This window comes from Triticum aestivum, chromosome 7A (assembly GCF_018294505.1).
Source record: "Triticum aestivum cultivar Chinese Spring chromosome 7A, IWGSC CS RefSeq v2.1, whole genome shotgun sequence".
NCBI classification, from domain to species: Eukaryota; Viridiplantae; Streptophyta; class Magnoliopsida; order Poales; family Poaceae; genus Triticum; species Triticum aestivum.
In genome coordinates, this window is record NC_057812.1 from 488842107 (window position 1) to 488862053 (window position 19947).

Sequence of the window (19947 nt, forward strand, 5' to 3'; positions counted from 1 at the left end):
CACGGGCATGTTTGGACATCCGGGACTGTTATGACATCAAACAGGTGCCCAGCGGGCTCCTCAAAATTCAACCGGCTAATAGTCCGAACTCCCACAAATCCCAGTTCATATGTAGGGAAGAAATGTGTTTGTCCGGACTATCCACCATATCTATAATACCTAAATAGTTCATCCCCACTATCTTATTTCTCTTAACATAAACTATCCACATCATCCTACATGCCCCACACATTTCACATCAGAAAAAACTCCAACAAATCATGCTACACTTACATGCAAGTATCCACGTCATCCCACATGCCCCACACATTCCACCTTAGAAAAAACTAACTGATCATGCGATGCAACTTTTATTTACTCCTCGATCGTTTGCTCTTTAGACACCACTTTTATTTAGCAGAAAGGATCAGCCACCCCTCTATCCTTTTTTGACAACACCTCCTTCTATTTAGCACAAATGATCAACCATCCCTCGGTCGGTTGCTCTTCTAACTTCTGTTGTAAGTGGGGGAGTCAAATAGGTCAGGTGCATCTAACACGCTGCTTGATCTACACATCTCATCATGTCCCGTCCCTTCCTCTTCCCCTACATGTGTATCTTCCTCCGTCCAGTTAGGATCTAGGCAGCTGACTACTCCACTAAGCCCCTGTACCTCTCCCATTCAATCTATAAAGCCCTTGGAAATCAAGAGTCCTTTCATAGCTCTACTCCTCTTTCGGTTGCTCCCCTTCTCCACACCCAACCTAAACTTCATCCGAGAGTCATAGCCAACACAGCGGTCTTGCCGACATCAGTCTTGAGATGGTCATTCAAGCCTATAGAAGCAGAAGTGTTGATCGTGTTGTCGGCGCCGTCGTCATCTTTGGTTCAAGCTAATCCAGTCCATCATCATTTTTCTTGAATTCGTCCAAAAGCCAACTTACAGCCTGCGTCTCTCCATGGATTACTCCGTATGGTTGGCAGGTAATATAAGGCGATTTAGATTATGCAATTGGCGACTGACGGTGTCCTGGACTAGGGGGTACTCAACACGTCATCTCCCGATCTGATAGATTGGGCCGAGGATCCCCGTGGCCGTATACTCATGGGCCAGTTCGGACGCTGCCGCATACAAGGAAGATTCCACAAGACTTGGTGATCAAGACAAGGACTCCTCCCCACCGGCGTATTCGGCTAGGACTCTTGTTATCCTGGCCTCTGGTGCATTATATAAACCAGGCCAGGCTAGTCGATAATCAACTCCATACACAACAATCATACCATAGGCTAGCTTCTAGGGTTTAGCCTCTTGATCTCGTGGTAGATTACTCTTGTACTACCCATATCATCAATATTAATCAAGCAGGAGTAGGGTTTTACCTCCATCGAGAGGGCCCGAACCTGGGTAAAACAAAGTGTCCCCTGTCTCCTGTTACCATCGGCCTAGACGCACAGTTCGGGACCCCCTACCCTGAGATCCGTCGGTTTTGACACCGACATTGGTGCTTTCATAAGAGTTCCGCTGTGTGATCGACAAAAGGATCGATGGCTCGCCTGCAGATCAACTGCGACTTCGGCATCTTCGTCACCAGCTCGACTGGTCACCTTGGTTCGACCAAGAATTGCGCCCCGTGTTCGGATCACCATGTCCGGACGAGGGCCTTCATCAAACATCAACTCCGATCTCTATCAAGATCACGGAGGAATCATCTATGGAGCTCGGGGGCTCAACGTCAATATTGCCCTCAAGCGACCGTGCTGTTTTTTTGGACAGCGAACTCGTATCTGCCACCACCACCTCCTCGAGTATCGCTTTGACGATCGCTTTGGTGGAATTGTGCGGAATTGAGTCTACAACAACCCTGGAAAATTTCTTCGAGTTCCGATGGAGGAATCTCTGGCAATCCACGATATACCGGAGCCCTGTCAAATCTGGACGGGAATTTGGATGAGTTTAGGGCGTGGTGTCCAGCTTCTAGCTCGGACGTCCTTTGGAAGATCCAACCGTTGATCGGCTGCGGAATTCCTATATCTACCACCTCTCAAAATTTCGGCTCGATCCGACCGTCCAAACTCCGGAACCTTCCGATTAGTGCATCACTTTTCGGATCTGTTTTCTGCGCGAAAACGAATCCGACCCGAGTTCGTCTTTTTTATGAACAGGATTTCGGACATCCCTTTTGAAGGAAGTTTTGTATGGGGTATTGTGTTTTGTTCCCGAACACATCCCACTAACTTTAAGATCTTTTGAACATGATCTTCAACATCATGCTGGTGTCAAACCAGTCCGGCAATATTGCTCCACGGCTGCCGACCTGCGCTAGACACGTCGTCACTTTGTGAGCCGAGCTCAACTTCTTCGGATCATCATCTCGGCAAGCCGAACAAGAGTCCGGCATCGCGAAGGATAAATCATCACCAACATCGCCGCCCCACGGATTACACGGAGCGGGCATACCGGCATCGCCGTACGGTCGCTTCATCAAGCCGGCATCGACCACGTCACGACCTGCATCGACAGGGCCGCACTATTGCTTCTTCAAGCTGGTGTCCATCACGCCGACCTGCTTCGACTCATCGGCTGACGTCGAGGCTTCGACATCTCGGCTAGACCGGGGGCTTCGCCATCTCTTCATCAACCTACTCCGGACACTTCGGCGTCACTAGCCGACCAGCTCCGTCACGTTAGCTGGGACGAGGGCTTTGCCTCGGCGAGTCAACCTTTACCAGCATTGCCATGCCGTCGTTTTATCGCCCATCAGGCAATGGGTGTGCGGAGCAAGTCCTAATTTTGGGAATCACCTTCCTTCAGATTGCTACAACAAATAAACCAGGTGCTATTAATCCCAGTATTTTTTGCTTGTTTGGGTTCATTTTTCCCAAGGAATTATTACTCTGGTTTGTCCATGATATGTACACAGGTCTATCAAATGGTGACCGCATTAATGACGGTCGCGTGGTGGTTCGATCAGTTCCGTACATAGTTCGGCGAACGCCGCATCCGAAGCTCGAACCGATCTGTGAATTCAGGCTTTGCCACGCCTTTACTACATCACGCCGACGCCCTGCATCGACATTGACTGCGGCGCCAGGCCATATTTCTTATATTCCTCACTTTGCATAAATTATTTATTATGCAACACATTTTTTTAATTATCATTATTACTATTATCTCCGGTTTGCACTATTTTTTATTCACATGAAAACGATCCGGGGACTTCGGCGTCACTCTGCTGGTCTGCATTGACCGTGCTATGTCACCACTTCGTCGTGTCGAGCTCTCCGCTCCGCCACCTCGGGACCAGCTTGGGGGATGGAACCTTGCCCCGCATCAAGCTCGGACCGCGTCATCAATACCGAACACATTAACCAGCTAAGTCACTTTCATGCTCAAAGCTTTAATTTCTAACTTGTGTTCGGTTCGACCAAGCATTATATTTTTTTGGAAAAAGTTGCTTCTAAAAATTTTCGTTGTCCAAACTTTATTTGTGACACACAAATTCAAGGACCCCAATTCACTTGGGGGCTTCCTTTATGAAGCTTTTCCTCTTGCATATGATTATACTTGTACGGCTTCGTTCCTTGTTCGTGTATTACGCCACAATATGCACCATATTGACTTAAGCGATTTGCAAGCTGGGTTGCCTCGCTCCTGTGTTTACCCCTACGTTCCCCGATTGTTCGGCTAGGGAGTAAAGGGAGCACCTCTGCGATTGTCACGATCGGGTCACCCGAGCCGGACCTCAGACTGGGTGAAGCCGAAAGCTAGCGCTCTTATAGTTATTCAATGATGGTCGGCACACAACGGAACTCATGAGTACAAAAAATCTATTGCACAAGTCTCATAATAACAATGAGCACCGAAGAAAGGTATCAGTGGGGGTACTATTTTCTTCGAAGATGCTTCTTACACTTCACGTAATATAGCATAAGTTCCCTGAGCGCGCTTTGTCTGTTACAGCCTTATGGCCTGATTGCCTGGTTATTGGAAACACCGTCGATATTCTCGACCGATGGAGTACATAACACTTTTCGGTCCTTGACCGAAGAGGGAGAAGCTGACAGTCGGTTAAGACGCGTTTAAAGTTCGGTTGAACATAGATATGATATAAGTACTTCGGTACATGCAATCATTCTTCTACCCAAGTCACTTGGGGCTCTTAAATTTATTGAGCCGTTTTATAATAAGTGTTCTTCTTCTTAGTCGTTGCAAAGTTTTATTATTATTATTTATCACTCCTTTTTTCGACACGAGTGTGCGGTCACTAGCCAGGGAGCCTAATTTCTCTCTCAAAGCCGCTAGAGTTTAGTTTGCTAAACTGGCCTGATGAGAAGTACCTCCGCCCTCGGGATAGGAGGTGAAGCCGTAGGCTGACCCGCTCGAAGTCTTGAGATAGGATGTATCATGTTAAAGCACGACAGAAGCACTTCTTTTTTCTAAGACCAACTTTCGGATTGGCACCGAACACTTTGATATTGTTGGGACGCATGTTTTTACTAATGTTCTTGGTTTTCCAAGCTTTTTTGGCACTTTTAAACTATTTGTGCTTTTCCAGCATTAGTCTCGTAGTGCAACGCCGGACACCCTTAGGGATTCGGCAAAGACATTCTCAGATATTGCTATATATGCATCGATTTCGAATTGTGTCTTCGGTCAATAGTGGGTTGCCCCGGCTCCTGCACTTGCTTCCTACGTTCGGTTTTGTTCGGCTAGGCGTGCAAAGGGAGAACCACTGCGATTGTGCTTCCAGCTCACATGGTTAAGCACCTTAGTGGAGAAAGCCGAAAACTGACTTCACAATAAGCGTAAACTGGTCAGCGATCCGATGACTATAACGGGCCATTCATAACATTGGCCGAAGTGTTTACGGCTTGACCTCGACTGTCGCCGAACACTACCGGGGGCTATTAACTGGCCTCCCAAACTAAATCCTCGATATTTTGCTCTTACATTCGAGCTGAGGTTTCATGATCATGCTTAGCATGACAACCCAAAGAAAGGAACCGATAGCGGGACTATTTTCTTTGGAATACATTTCTTCTGTTAAACAGTAATATAACATATCTCTTGCGTACCTTTGTTTATAAAACCGTGTGGCCAGATTGCCTTGTTTGTCGTAAATCTTTGCCCTCATAAAGGCTTTATAAAGTAGGACAAACACTCCTCGGCTACTGGCCAAGGAGGTGGAAGCCGATGGTCGGTCAACAAAGTTTTGTACAATGCGGATCCGAGCATTAATGACGTAAAGTACTTGGATACATAGAGTCATTACACATAATTTGTGATTTTACTATGGATATTGATCCTTAATTCGGCCACCCGTGCCCGCATTAAGGCTCGGGGGCTACTGGGCTTCGGGCTTATTATTTACAAATATTAAAGGGGCACATTGATCCCTGATCTGGTGTTGCCACCCGACCAGTGTCTCGGGGGCTACTGCATTGCTTGTCCAATGCAGAAAATTTTATGTGCAATATAGTTTCCGAGGAGATTTTGATCCTCAGGTTGGTCGGCCGCACCCAACCTGAGTCTTGAGGACTGAGCACGCCGCTTTTGTGTCCCGAAGTATTCTGCCGAGCTTGGACTTGATCCTCAGGCCGATTTTGCAAATCAACCTGAGTCTCAGCGGCTACTAGGATCAGCGGTCTTACGTCATCCTTCAGGTGCATCTCGGGTTTTAGACCGATACACACCTTGAGGGCTACTGGCTATATATCTCGGCAGAGAATAAATTGCACCAATAAAAAATATTAACAAAAATCGGCCCACATTCGGGGTGGTGCACCACTGAGGGAGTCCTGGATTAGGGGGTGTTCGGGTAGCCGGACTATACCTTCAGCCGGACTCCTGGACTATGAAGATACAAGATTGAAGAATTCGTCCCGTGTCCGGATGGGACTTTCCTTGGCGTGGAAGGCAAGCTTGGCGATGCGGATATTCAAGATCTCCTATCATTGTAACCGACTCTATGTAACCCTAACCCTATCCGGTGTCTATATAAACCGGAGGGTTGTAATCCGTAGGACATCAACTCCATATACAACAATCATACCATAGGCTAGCTTCTAGGGTTTAGCCTCCTTGATCTCGTGGTAGATCTACTCTTGTACTACCCATATCATCAATATTAATCAAGCATGACGTAGGGTTTTACCTCCATCAAGAGGGCCTGAACCTGGGTAAAACATCGTGTTCCCTACCTCCTGTTACCATCCGGCCTAGACGCACAGTTCGGGACCCCCTACCCGAGATCCGCCGGTTTTGACACCGACATTGGTGCTTTCATTGAGAGTTCCTCTGTGTCGTTGCCTTTAGGCCCGATGGCTCCTTTGATCATCAACAACGATACGGTCTAGGGTGAGACTTTTCTCCCCGGATAGATCTTCGTCTTCGGCGGCTTCGCTCTGCGGGCCAATTCGCTCGGCCACCTGGAGAAAATCGAAAGCTACGCCCCTGGCCATCAAGTCAGGTTTGGAAGCTTAAACTACATGGCTGACATCCACGGAGACTTGATCTTCGATGGGTTCGAGCCACGGCCAAGCGCGCCACACTATCTCGAGGGGCATGATCTAGCTCTGCCTCTGGACAGTGTCCTGGAGGCCGCACACGCATCGGTTCCGACCCCTAACTCGGAGCCTATTGCGCTAATCGAGGATGAGCGGTTGGACGTCACCTTGGGGGCTTCGATCTCAAAGGCGATCGTGCCGAACGCTAGCCCCACACTCTGCATGATCCGTGACTTCGAGGATCCGGACTCCTTTCCGAACTCCGAACCCCCCGCGCCCCTGCCAATCAAATCCGATTGGGCGCCGATAATGGAGTTCACCGCCACAGACATCTTTCAGCACTCGCCTTTTGGCGATATCCTGAACTCTCTCAAGTCTCTCTCCTTATCAGGATAGCCCTGGCCGAACTACAGTCAGCGAGGATGGGATACGGACGATGAAGAAATTCAAAGCCCACCCACCACCCACTTGGTAGCCACTGTCGACAATTTAAACGACGTGCTCAACTTCGACTCCGGAGACATCGATAGCATGGATGACGATGCAGGAGATACCGACGAACCAACGCCCATAGGGCATTGGACAGCCACCTCATCTCATGATGTGTACATGGTGGATACCCCTAAAGGAAGCGACAACGAGGAAAAAGGGGATGGGACGGGAGATCGACCCCCCAAAAAGCAATCAAAGCGTCGGCGTAAACGCCAACCCAAGCCCCGCCTCGACAAAAACCCAGCCATAGAGCAGGACGAGCCGGTAGACGACGAGCAGGCCTTAGAGAAACCATCCGAACAGGGCAACACGGATAGAGAAACCGAACATCCCTCCCCCGGCGAAAACGGCATTCCGGACGACCTCACGCCGGATAAACCTATGGAGCAAAAGAATCTCCACGAGAGGCTCGTTACAACTGCATGCAGCCTAAAAAGCAGAAGCGCAAGCTAAAAACAGTGGAAGATGCACACCGGATTAGATGGAGCAAAGTAATCAATACCGCAGATAAATACGGCGACAGTCGCCGCACTAAAAGCTATCCAAAAAGAAAGCTACAGCCTGAATTCGACGAAGAGGCCCTAGAGCCCTCGCATTCAAAAAATGAGAAAGCCACACGGTCGGATAGACGACCCCATAAAGCGGCAAGCGGCGCCACACCTAAATCGGCATGCGACCCACTTAAGGATTCGCATCATGGCCCAGTCAGGTCCATTTATGGGCCAAGAAAGCAAGCTCTCATAAGCAACGCTATGAAGCCATCATCAGAATCCGGCACATCCAAATACAGGGGCGCCGCACACCCCCTATGTTTCACCGATGAGGTCCTGGACTATGAATTTCCGGAGGGATTCAAACCCGTAAACATAGAGGCATATGATGGAACAACAGACCCTGGAGTTTGGATCGAGGATTATATCCTCCACATACACATGGCTAGAGGAGATGATCTCCACGCCATAAAATATTTACCCCTTAAGCTTAAAGGGCCAGCCCGGCATTGGCTTAAAAGCCTTCCTGAAAACACAATTGGAAGCTGGGAAGAGCTCGAGGATGCTTTCCGAGCAAACTTTCAAGGGACCTATGTCCGCCCTCCGGATGCAGACGATCTTAGTCACATAACTCAACAACCCGGATAATCAGCTCGGCAGTTCTGGAATAGATTCCTCACTAAAAAGAATCAAATAGTCGACTGTCCGAACGCCGAAGCCTTAGCAGCTTTCAGGCATAACGTCCGAGACGAATGGCTCGCCAGACACCTCGGCCAAGAAAAGCCAAGAACAATGGCCGCACTAACAAGCCTCATGACCCGCTTTTGTGCAGGGGAGGACAGCTGGTTGGCAAGGTGCAGCCCCAGCGACCCAAGTACATCCGAAACTAGGGATGGAAACGGAAAACCGTGACACAACAAGGACCGTCGCTGGACTAAGGACAAAAGTCCGAAGAGCACGGCAGTCAATGCCGGATTCAAAGGCTCATGACAAAATCAGGCAAAATCGCCCCCCAGGATAACAGGGACGATCCATCCAACCTAAATAAAATCATGGACAGGATATGTCAGATACACAGTACTCCTGGGAAGCCTGCTAACCATACCCACAGAGACTGTTGGGTTTTCAAACAATTTGGCAGACTCAATGCCGAACACAAGGGGCTCGACACACCAAGCGAAGACGAGGACGAACCCCAAAAGCAGAGCACCAGGAAACAAAAGAACTTCCCACAAGAAGTAAAAACAGTGAACTCACTTCACATAACAAAACGTGCGGCGCCCGTAAAGGTACGCACCACACGGCCCATCCCCAAAGGGTCCTGCCACTGGTTGTCAAAACCGATCATCTTCGATCAGCTAGATTATTCTAGAAATATCAAGAATGTAGGCTGGACTGCCTTGATACTCGATCCAATAATTGGCGGACTCCAGTTTTCAAATGTCCTTATGGACGGCGGCAGTGGACTAAACCTGATATATCAGGATACAATCCAGCACATGGGGATAAACCCAGCAAGAATCCGCCGCAGCAAAACCTCCTTTCAAGGGGTAATACCTGGTCCGGACACCCATTGTATGGGTTTCCTCCGGCTCGAAGTCATATTCGGCTCTGCCGATAACTTCCGCCGCGAAAAGCTGACCTTCCATATCGTCCCGTTCTCAAGTCGCTATCAAGCACTACTGGGACGCGAAGCTTTCGCTCGCTTTAACGCAATACCGCATTATGCATCTCTTACGCTTAAGATGCCTGGTCCATGAGGCATCATCTCTTTGAAGGGGAAGCACTAAAGTGCGCCTCCCCAAGCGGAGGACTGTGCGGCCGCTTTGACAGCCCCACAGCAAAATGGCCTCACCGGCCAAAAAAACTTCGAAATAGGTCATTCAAGACCACGAACGCGGATAGACGAGTTCGGTGCAAAATCATCATTGATGCAGGTCTAGTGGCCATATAATCCCGCACTAGGGGCTCCACGCATATACAATAAGAGACAATAAAGCTCAATCTTACATATTTTACTTTATACTTTATTTATTTTAAACCTTTTCGGCACGACCCGTTTTCAACTCAGTTCGTCTCTTTTATAGATGAACGTCGTGCGGCGCCCGTCCAGGATACGGCACAACGGAGACACAGGCGCAGACGTGCAGTAGGGACCCGTCCTAAAGGATTCTTTTTAGATTAAGACCCTGCGTAAACCTTTTTTACTGTCTCTTGTTGCTACACATCCCCTGGTTTTTTCTGATATAACCAAGGAGGAGGCTGGCGTCTTGGCATGTGGCCACGTCAGAATTTTTGCACGTACCTGGACACTAGGGGCTTTTTTTAATAAAGAGTGTTGTTTCGCCCGCACTCATAAAGACCGAACACCTTAGGGAGTGTTCGGCGTCGCGAGTTTTGGCATTATATGCATCAGCTCCGAATCATGTCTTTGGTCAAATGTTGGGTTGCCCAGCTCCTGAGTTCGGCTACCTTACATTCCGCTCTATCGGCTAAGGTAGCACCAGGAGAACTACTGCGATTGTGCCCCGGTTCGGCCGGGTGAGCACCTCAGTAGAGAAAGCCGAAAACTGACTGTCATGATGTAGCGTGAGACTGGTCAGCCACTCGATGACCTATCGGAATCTATCGGATTCCTCCACTTTAACGAAGGGCCGCTTCCCGTTCAGGCACATACACGCCCCGAACTCGGACGAGCGCAGTTGCCACCAAGGGGCTACCTAAATAGTCTCACTGTCAAACTCCTATGGCTAAGTGAAAGTGTTAAAGCATTATAGTCCGGTTGCCTGGCCCGCTGTGCTATCACCTCCTTTGTAGGACCAAGACGTTGGGTTAAGTGTGAAAATGCGTCTTCTACGAGCACCCCCGCACTATGTGCGTGGGGGCTGCAGCCAACGACTGCCATCTTTTAGATTTTGTATATATATATATACCTTGCACAGGAGGTGTTCCCAATACTTGGAGGCACAAGTATAAAAAAGGCCACTACAGTTTATTAAAATATTACTTTATAATTACATATGCTATCATAACATAGCATCTTTCGGGCACTGCGTCTCTATTACACGGGCGCCTTCAAGAACTTCCTGAAAATAGTGCTCGGAGGGTACTCGGCTTTTGTCCGAATCTCGGGACGCAACAACGGTGGTCTCCATCTCTGCCCAGTATGTCGTAACACGGGAAAGAGCCATCCTAGCACCCTCTATGCATGCTGACCTCTTCATTGCATTTATACACGGCACCGCGTCAAGGAATTGCTGCACTAAGCTGAAATAACTCTTCGGCTCCGATCTCCCCGGCCACAGGTGACCCATGACGTACTTCATGGCGAGTCCAGACAACCTATTCAGTTCGGCCCATTCAGCCAAACAATCATCCACTGCCAGTGGACGCTCTGGATTGTGAAACTGCGATCAGAAAAGCTTTTCCACTTCGCGATCTTTCTGATCTCGAAAGTGTTCGGTCGCATTAGCAGCACTCGATGCCAAGTCCAGATAGGTATCCTCCACACTCCACATCCGGTCCAACGGAGCAAACTTTGGATCGCAAAATTTCCTTCGCAGCATAAAGGGCTTTCCAGCCGCAATCTATTCGGCCTGACGCAGCTCCTCCTTCACAGCTCTCATCACAGAGTGCGCGTCCTTGGCGTTAGCAACGGCCTTCCCTAAGTCCGTCTGTTTCGCCTGGTCTTCTTTTTCAAGAAGTCTGCAACGGTCTGTAGCGCTTTTTAACTTTTCGGCCATCTCGGCCATCTCTTCCTTGCTTCGGCAATGAGCAGCCTGTTCGGCTCTCAGCTCTTTAAGGGCTTTCCTGGTGGCCACATCACTTTCGCTGGCTTGTTCTTTAGCTCGGGCAAGTTCTGCCCTAAGACTCTCCATGGCGGTCGCACCATCTGCGTCAAGCACACACATCGTAAGACACAGGCATAAAACTGTTCTTACCTGATGCCGCCCAAGGAATTACATACCTTGAGCCTCATCAAGCCGCTTATTGACAAGCGTGATGTCGGCATCTGCCACGTCCAGTTGCCGCTTTAGTTCGGCAAAATCGTCAGTTCGGCTCGATTCCGGACACCCTGCCACCTACATTCAAAGGCGACATCTTAGACCTGGGATTATGATCCTCCGCGTGCCGTCATTTCTTGACGACGCACAGAGTCTCAGGGGCTACTATCTACACAGGGCGCATCTTATTCATGCGCAACTGACAAAAGTATACATTATCTAATGTACCTCGAAACCCGCCAGTAAACTTTTGACGGCCTCATACAATCCGCTCTCTGCGGATGAAATCCTTTCAATCACCGTGCCCATCAATGCGCGGTGCTCCTCTGAGATAGAAGCTCACCCCAGCAGAATCTTTAGCTCCTCTGGCCGAGCACCAGACGGTGTCGGGCTCGTCCCGTGACCTCTTTCGAAGGCCGGACACGAAGAACCTCGGGGGGCCACATAGCTACCTTCCGCCCCTGCCGGATTCGGAGAAACCCTCCGCGACGACACCTCAGGGCCGCCCGCCTCGCTAGGCGGCACGGCAAGGGGAGGCATCCCGCTCTCCATCATCTCCGGAAGGAGATCCCCCAAAGACGAGCTCTGCTGAGAAGGGCTGAGGTCCGAGCTACAAGGTAAAGGTTTGGTTAATCTTCTCAGATATAAATTAGGGATTTCCCTCATCCCTCAAAAGGAAAATCTTTCTCCACTTACGGCTCGCTGGAGAGCCGATCCTCTTGAGGCCGTAGTCCGGCCGAGGGACTCCCCGGCGTCGGACCCTCTGACGAGGATTTTCTCCCCCGCTTCGAGGCCATGGTTTCCGGGTCGTCAGAGGCGGCTCTCTTCTTCCCCTTAAGAGAGGAATTGTCGGTTCCTCCCTTCGGAGCAGCCTCCTTCGAGGAGGCCATAGCTTCCTTGTCCTCCCCCTCCAAAGGCATTGTCTCCAGCATCCTGACTAGCACGGGATCCGGCCTGGTTTCAGGAAGGGGAGCCGGACACCGGATCAGCTTTACCTTCGCTATCCACTCTTGTTTAAAAGGACGACTCTTTTAGGGGCAAGTTTATGACAATTATACGGATAGAAGGTCTGGGCACAAGGTTGCTTACCTGAGTATCCGGGCGATTGCAGCTTAGGCCTGCGTCCTCGGTTAAATCTGGACACATCTCTTGTGATCCGAAGAACAGTCTATACATCTCCGCGGGTGTTGCGCCCATAAAGTTCTGGAGAGCTCGCGGTCCCTCTGGATTAAACTCCCACAGGCGAAGGGGGCGATGTTTGCCGGGCAATATTCAGCGAATCAGCATGACCTGCGTCACCTTGACCAAGCTAAGGTCTCCTTCCAAGAGATCCTTAATTCGGCCCTGTAACAAGGGCACTTCTTTGGGCAAACCCCAATCTAACCCTCTGTTAACCCATGACACTAGCCGTGGTGGGGGACCCGAGCGAAAGGCAGGAAGTGCCACCCACTTGGTGCTTCGGGGAGTGGTGATATAAAACCACTCTCGTTGCCACAAGCCTAGCTCCTCTTGAAAAGAGCCCTCGGGCCATGGAGCATCAGCATTTTTGCTTATAACAGCACCTCCGCACTCTGCGTGCCATCCCTTGATCATCTTCGGCTCCACTTTGAAAGTCTTGAGCCATAATCCGAAGTGAGGGGTAACACAGAGGAACGCTTCACATACAACGATAAACGAGGAGATATGGAGGATGGACTCCGGGGCTAAGTCGTGGAATTCCAGCCCATAATAAAATAGTAGTCCCCTCACAAAAGGATCCATCGGGAAGCCTAACCCCCGAAGAAAGTGAGACACGAACACTACGCTCTCACCGGGCTGGGGACTGGGGATAGCCTGCCTTTGAGCAGGCAACCTGTGCGAAATTTCGGCGGTCAAGAACTTAGACTCTCTCAACTTTAGCACGTCCTCCTCCGTGACGGAGGAGGGCATCCATCGGCCTTGAAGGTTGGTACCGGACATTGTCGAAGGTCTGAGGCGCCCGGAATCTGGAGCCTAGGGTGTTGGAACTCGAGGCGACGGGCGAACTTGTTTTGGGATTGGAGAAAAGGAGTAAGGCCCTGGTCTCTTTATAAGAGGTTGAATACCAGGAGCCCTCCCCATAACCGTTTGGGACTCGCCTTTAATCGAGAAAACATGCTAACAGGCACGATTGGGTTACCCACGTCCGTATTGATGAGAATCCCGTAAAAGGGGGGCACACGATCTCTGCTTTGACAAGACGTGCCAAGGAAACTGCCTCGCAAAACACGCTGAGGTGGAACAGTGAAAACGATTCGAGTAAAGGATTTGGCTGTAGTGTGATGACGCACTGCGGAATACGTCAGCAGATTTGATTTGTGTTAATATCATTCTCTCTATGGCAATATTGGAAGCTTATTTTGCAGAGCCGGACACTACTCTTGGTGTTTACAATCTTCTATGAAGGACTTGGAGGAGGAACCCGCCTTGCAATGCCGAAGACAATTTGCGCGCCGGACTCGTCGTCATTGAAGCCTGGTTCAGGGGCTACTGAGGGAGTCCTGGATTAGGGGGTGTTCGGGTAGCCGGACTATACCTTCAGCCGGACTCCTGGACTATGAAGATACAAGATTGAAGACTTCGTCCCGTGTCCGGATGGGACTTTCCTTGGCGTGGAAGGCAAGCTTGGCGATGCGGATATTCAAGATCTCCTATCATTGTAACCGACTCTATGTAACCCTAACCCTATCCGGTGTCTATATAAACCGGAGGGTTGTAGTCCGTAGGACATCAACTCCATATACAACAATCATACCATAGGCTAGCTTCTAGGGTTTAGCCTCCTTGATCTCGTGGTAGATCTACTCTTGTACTACCCATATCATCAATATTAATCAAGCAGGACGTAGGGTTTTACCTCCATCAAGAGGGCCCGAACCTGGGTAAAACATCATGTTCCCTGCCTCCTGTTACCATCCGGCCTAGACGCACAGTTCGGGACCCCCTACCCGAGATCCGCCGGTTTTGACACCGACAACCACCTCGGAAGCAGTCCGGCATAAAGCTCGGGCGTTAGTGGCTGGCTCCATAAAGGGCATTTCCAGCATTAAGCTCGGCTAAACTCCTTCAAGCTTCTTTGAACCAAGGTGATTTACGACACCTCGGATACAGTCCGGCGTTGGAGCTCGGATACATAGTCCGGCGTTGGAGCTCAGATACAGTCCGGCGTTGGAGCTCGGATACATTGTCCGGCATTGGAGCTCGGATACATTCCGGCGTTAGAGCTGGGAAGCGGTCCGGCGTTGGTGCTCGGCTGCAAAAGATACCTTGAATGCAGTCCGGCGTTGGAGCTTGGACGCAAGAGGCCGCTGCCGCCCGGGAACAATTTCAGACCCGAGGTGTGGCATAAAAATAACAAGGCATTAATAAAGGCTGGAAACTTAAAGGGGCTCCTCGGATACCCGATGTATAAACTTGCCGAATTCATTTCAGCGATCCTCAAGATCGAAGATGAGAAGATTTGTTGAACCACTTTTCAAGACCGACGACCAAAGATGAAGAACAGTTCGGAAGAATCGAGGAGCGTCCCTAACTTGAAGACCGGTTCAGGGGGCTACTGACAGTGTCCTGGACTAGGGGGTACTCAACACGTCATCTCCCGATCTGATAGATTGGGCCGAGGACCCCCATGGCCGTATACTCATGGGCCAGTTCGGACAACTACCGCATACAAGGAAGATTCCACAAGACTTGACGATCAAGACAAGGACTTCTCCCCACCGGCGTATTCGGCTAGGACTCTTGTTAACCTGGGCCTCTAGTGCATTATATAAACCAGGGCCAGGCTAGTCGATAGATCATATATACAAACAATCATACCATAGGCTAGCTTCTAGGGTTTAGCCTCTATGATCTCGTGGTAGATCAACTCTTGTACTACCCATATCATCAATATTAATCAAGCAGGACGTAGGGTTTTACCTCCATCAAGAGAGCCCGAACCTGGGTAAAAACTTCGTGTCCCCTGCCTCCTGTTACCATCGATCCTAGACGCACAGTTCGGGACCCCCTACCCGAGATCCGCCGGTTTTGACACCGACAGCGACCCTGGAAATGTTCACAATTTTGTTCTTGCGATCTGAAGCGATTCTACGTTTCTCATATGAGCAAATCTTGTTGGAATTTTGCTAGTAGGCCTTTGGCCCAAAGCCCAACTAAAATTCTGAAATTCTCTTGGTCCATTCATGCACACATATGTGTAGAGTGAGTGAGACTAGAGTTTAGTCCCACCACGGAAGTTGAGAGAGATTTGCACCTGTTTATAAGGTGAGCTCTTCTACCACTTGTATGAGCATGAGAAGATGAGACCTACACGTGCGCTCCTCCTCGCTCGCCTCGCCACGCCATGCCTCGTCACGACGCGTCGCGGGTTGCGGGATTGAGCCGAGCCGAGGACACAGCTATGCACGTTGTCTATATTTTTGCTGCTCGAAAAAATTAATGAGTCACTAATTAATAATTAACGAACGCGTTAATTACTGAACCGTTTCCGATTCTTTTGGATCGTGACAACTCGGACGTGGGGTTTACTCCCACGACCTACCCGGCCCGCACTATATAGTCAGGTAGACGCCTACCCTAGCCGTTGCCGCTTCGTATGGTTTCGCACCACCGTTCCAGATCATTGCGCTGCCAAGCAAGTCTTCTCCATCCCTCCTTTCAGCGTGCATCGGGAGAAGGGACAGCAGGCCTCCAGAACCCCGCCCCTCGTGATCCTGTACGGGAGAGGGGCGATTAGGTTTTTGGGGAGCACACTCGCGCGACTGCTGGCAGTGACGACTTCACCAACGACGACTTCTTCCCCGACCTCGGCAACCTCATCCTCGACGACATGGGCGACAACGTTAACGCCGGCGGTGATGTTCCCGCTGCATCGTATGTGATTATATCCTTCTTGTTCGAGATTGTGGTAGAATTCATGTTTCTAGTATGTGCCCCAGATGTGATATGTTCATCTACTATGCTAGTTCGCATGATTAGTTTAATCTTTGCTGTTGCTGTCATGATTTATCTTATGTTTATTCGGATTAAATCTCGTAGTAATTTGCTCATATTTCCAACAATCCAAAGACCTAATCATAGGCAATTTACCCCGAGTGGTTTTGCTGCCCATTTGAAGACGTCTGCCTTTAAGGGGGTGCAATATAAGAGGTAGTGCACGAGAGCAGTCTACTGGTTTCAGACCATGTGTTGCTATGACGCCACTAAGGGCAAGCCGGAGGGCGATCTTAATCCAGCACAACTGGAAGATTTTGAGAAGATCGATACTCTCTTCAAAGGCGCTCTTCTGAGTGTTCTTGATGACTCTATTGTGGATTTGTATATATCGTTTGACAATGGAAAGGACATGTGGGCTGCGCTCGAGGCCAAGTTTGGTGCCTCAGACGCCGGCAATGAGTTGTACGTCCTGGAGCAATTCAATGAATGCAAGATGACTGATGAGCGCTTTGTTGTACAACAGGCTCATGAGATACAGTCGCTCGCAAAAGAACTTGAGTACTTCAAGTGTGTGTTGCTGGACAAATTTGTTGCCGGAGGCATCATTGCCAAGCTTCCACCTTCGTGAAACAATTTTGCTACTTCACTGAAACACAAGAGACAGGAGTTTTCCGTTGCGGATCTCATTGGTACTCTTGATGTTGAAGAGAAGGCGAGAGCAAAAGACAGGTGCTCGAGTTGCCGAGGGAGCTTCTAGTTCCCACATGGTACAAAAGAAGAACTTCCAGCCCAACAAGTTCAAAAATAACAAGAACAAAACTCAGGGCAAAGGCAAGTTTGATACAAAGAACAAGCCGTCACATTCTACCAACTTCAAGAAGAATTCTCATAAGAAGGGGAAGGGACTTTGCCATGTCTGCGGTGATCCTAATCACTAGGCTCCAAAGTGTCCTAGCTGCTTTGAGGAGCGCAAACATGAGAAGAGTGGCAAGTCTGCTAATGTTGTCATCGGTGATACTGATATGAAGGAATCTGGGTACGGTATTCTTCCTACCATCCTTTCAGTATTTCAATCACCTGATTGGTTAATTGACACCGGTGCCAATGTACATGTTTGTGCTGATGCCTCCATGTTTTCTTATTACCATGTCACAGGGACTTCTCCCGTGCTGATGGGGAACGGGTCACATGTCATCGTTCGAGGTGTTGGTACGGTCGTCCTGAAGTTTACTTCGGGGAAGACCGTGCATCTGAAGAACGTTCATCATGTGCCGTCCATCAATAAAAATCTCATTAGCGGTTCCCGTTTATGTCGAGATGGTTTTAAGTTGGTTTTTGAATCCAATAAAGTTGGAAAAGGCTATGAGAGCGGAGGCTTGTTCCGCCTGTCTTTGTCAGATATTTGCACTAAAGTTATTAATAATGTTTGCCATAATAATGAGTCTGATATTTGGCATTCACGACTTTGTCACATTAATTTGCTTGCATGACACGGCTAGCCAATATGAATTAAATTCCGAACATCTCTACTATTAAAGGCTCCAAGTGCCAAGTATGTGTGCAAGCTAAGCAACCTCGCAAGTCCCATAAGACTGCAAAGGCAAGAGACTTTGCGCCACTAGAGCTTATACATTCTGATCTTTGTGAGATGAATGGCGTGTTGACAAAAGGTGGAAAGAGATACTTCATGACGTTGATTGATGACTCCACTAGATATTGTTATGTGTATCTTCTGAAATCAAAAGACGAGGCTTTAACTTTCTTAAAAAACTATAAAGCTGAGGCAGAGAACCAACTTGATCGAAAAATTAAACGGCTTAGGTCCGATCGTGGTGGAGAGTATTTTTCCAATGAATTTGATCTATTTTGTGCGTAACATGGTATAATCCATGAGAGGACGCCTCCCTACTCACCTCAGTCAAATGGGGTAGCCGAAACAAAGAACCGAACTCTAACTAATATGGTTAACACCATGTTAGACACATCGGGTCTCTCCAAGGAATGGTGGGGGGAGGCGCTAATGACTGCGTGTCATGTCCTAAACCGAGTTCCCACAAAGCATAAGACCATGACTCCATTTGAGGAATGGGAAAGGAAAAGATTGAAACTCTCTTACCTACATACTTGGGGTTGTTTGGCGAAAGCCAATATACCAATTCCCAAGAAGCGCAAGCTTGGACCAAAAACCGTGGATCGTGTTACTTCTGGACTATGCTTTTCATAGCATTGTAGATTTTTGACAATAAAATCTGAGGTATCCGACATGCATGTTGGTACGATTATGGAGTCAAACGATGCAACTTTCTTTGAGGACATATTTCCTATGAAGGATATGTCGAGTTCATCAAATCAGGAGATACCTACTCCATTTAGTGAGGAATCCGCTGTAATTCCTGAACCCACCATTGCGATGGAACACATTGAGAATCCTATTGAGGGTGACAATGGAACTCCTGTGAGGAGTAAGAGACAGAGGACTGCAAAGTCTTTTGGTGATGATTTCATTGTGTACCTTGTGGATGACACACCCAGGACTATTTCAGAAGCCTATGCATCTCGTGATGCTGACTATTGGAAGGAAGCTGTTCATAGCGAGATGGATTCCATCTTAGCTAACGGAACCTGGGAGATCACTGACCGTCCTTATGGGTGCAAACCTGTAGGATGTAAGTGGGTGTTCAAGAAGAAGCTTAGACCTGATGGTACGATTGAAAAGTGCAAGGCACGGCTTGTGGCTAAGGGTTATACCCAGAAAGAAGGTGAAGACTTCTTTGATACTTACTCACCCGTGGCTAGACTGGCCACAATTCGAGTGCTACTATCACTGGCTGCCTCACATGGTCTTCTCGTTCATCAAATGGATGTTAAGACGTCTTTCCTCAACAGAGAGTTGAAGGAGGAAATTTACATGGATCAACCAGATGGTTTTGTAGTACCTGGTCAAGAAGGAAAGATGTGCAAGTTATTAAAGTCTTTGTATGGCCTTAAACAAGCTCCTTAGGAGTGGCATGAGAAGTTCGAAAGAACATTAACTACTGCCGGCTTTGTAGTAAACGATGGTGACAAGTGTGTGTGCTATCGTTATGGTGGGGGCGAAGGAGTTATTCTTTGTCTGTATGTCTACGGCATACTGATCTCTGGAACCAAACTTGATTTAATCAAGGAGGTTAAGGATGTCTTATCTCGTTGCTTTGAGATGAAGGATCTAGGAGTAGCCGATGTTATCTTAAACATCAAGCTGTTGAGAGATGAGAATGGTGGGATCACACTACTTCAGTCTCACTATGTGGAGAAGATCTTGAGTCGTTTTGGGTATAGCGACTGCACGCCTTCTCCAACTCCATATGATGCTAGTGTGTTGCTTCGAAAGAATCAACGGATTGCTAGAGATCAACTGAGGTATTCTCAGATTATTGGCTCGCTTATGTATTTGGTGAATGCCACGAGTCCTGACATCTCTTTTGCTGTGAGCAAGCTGAGTCGGTTTGTGTCAAAACCGGGAGATGATCATTGGCAT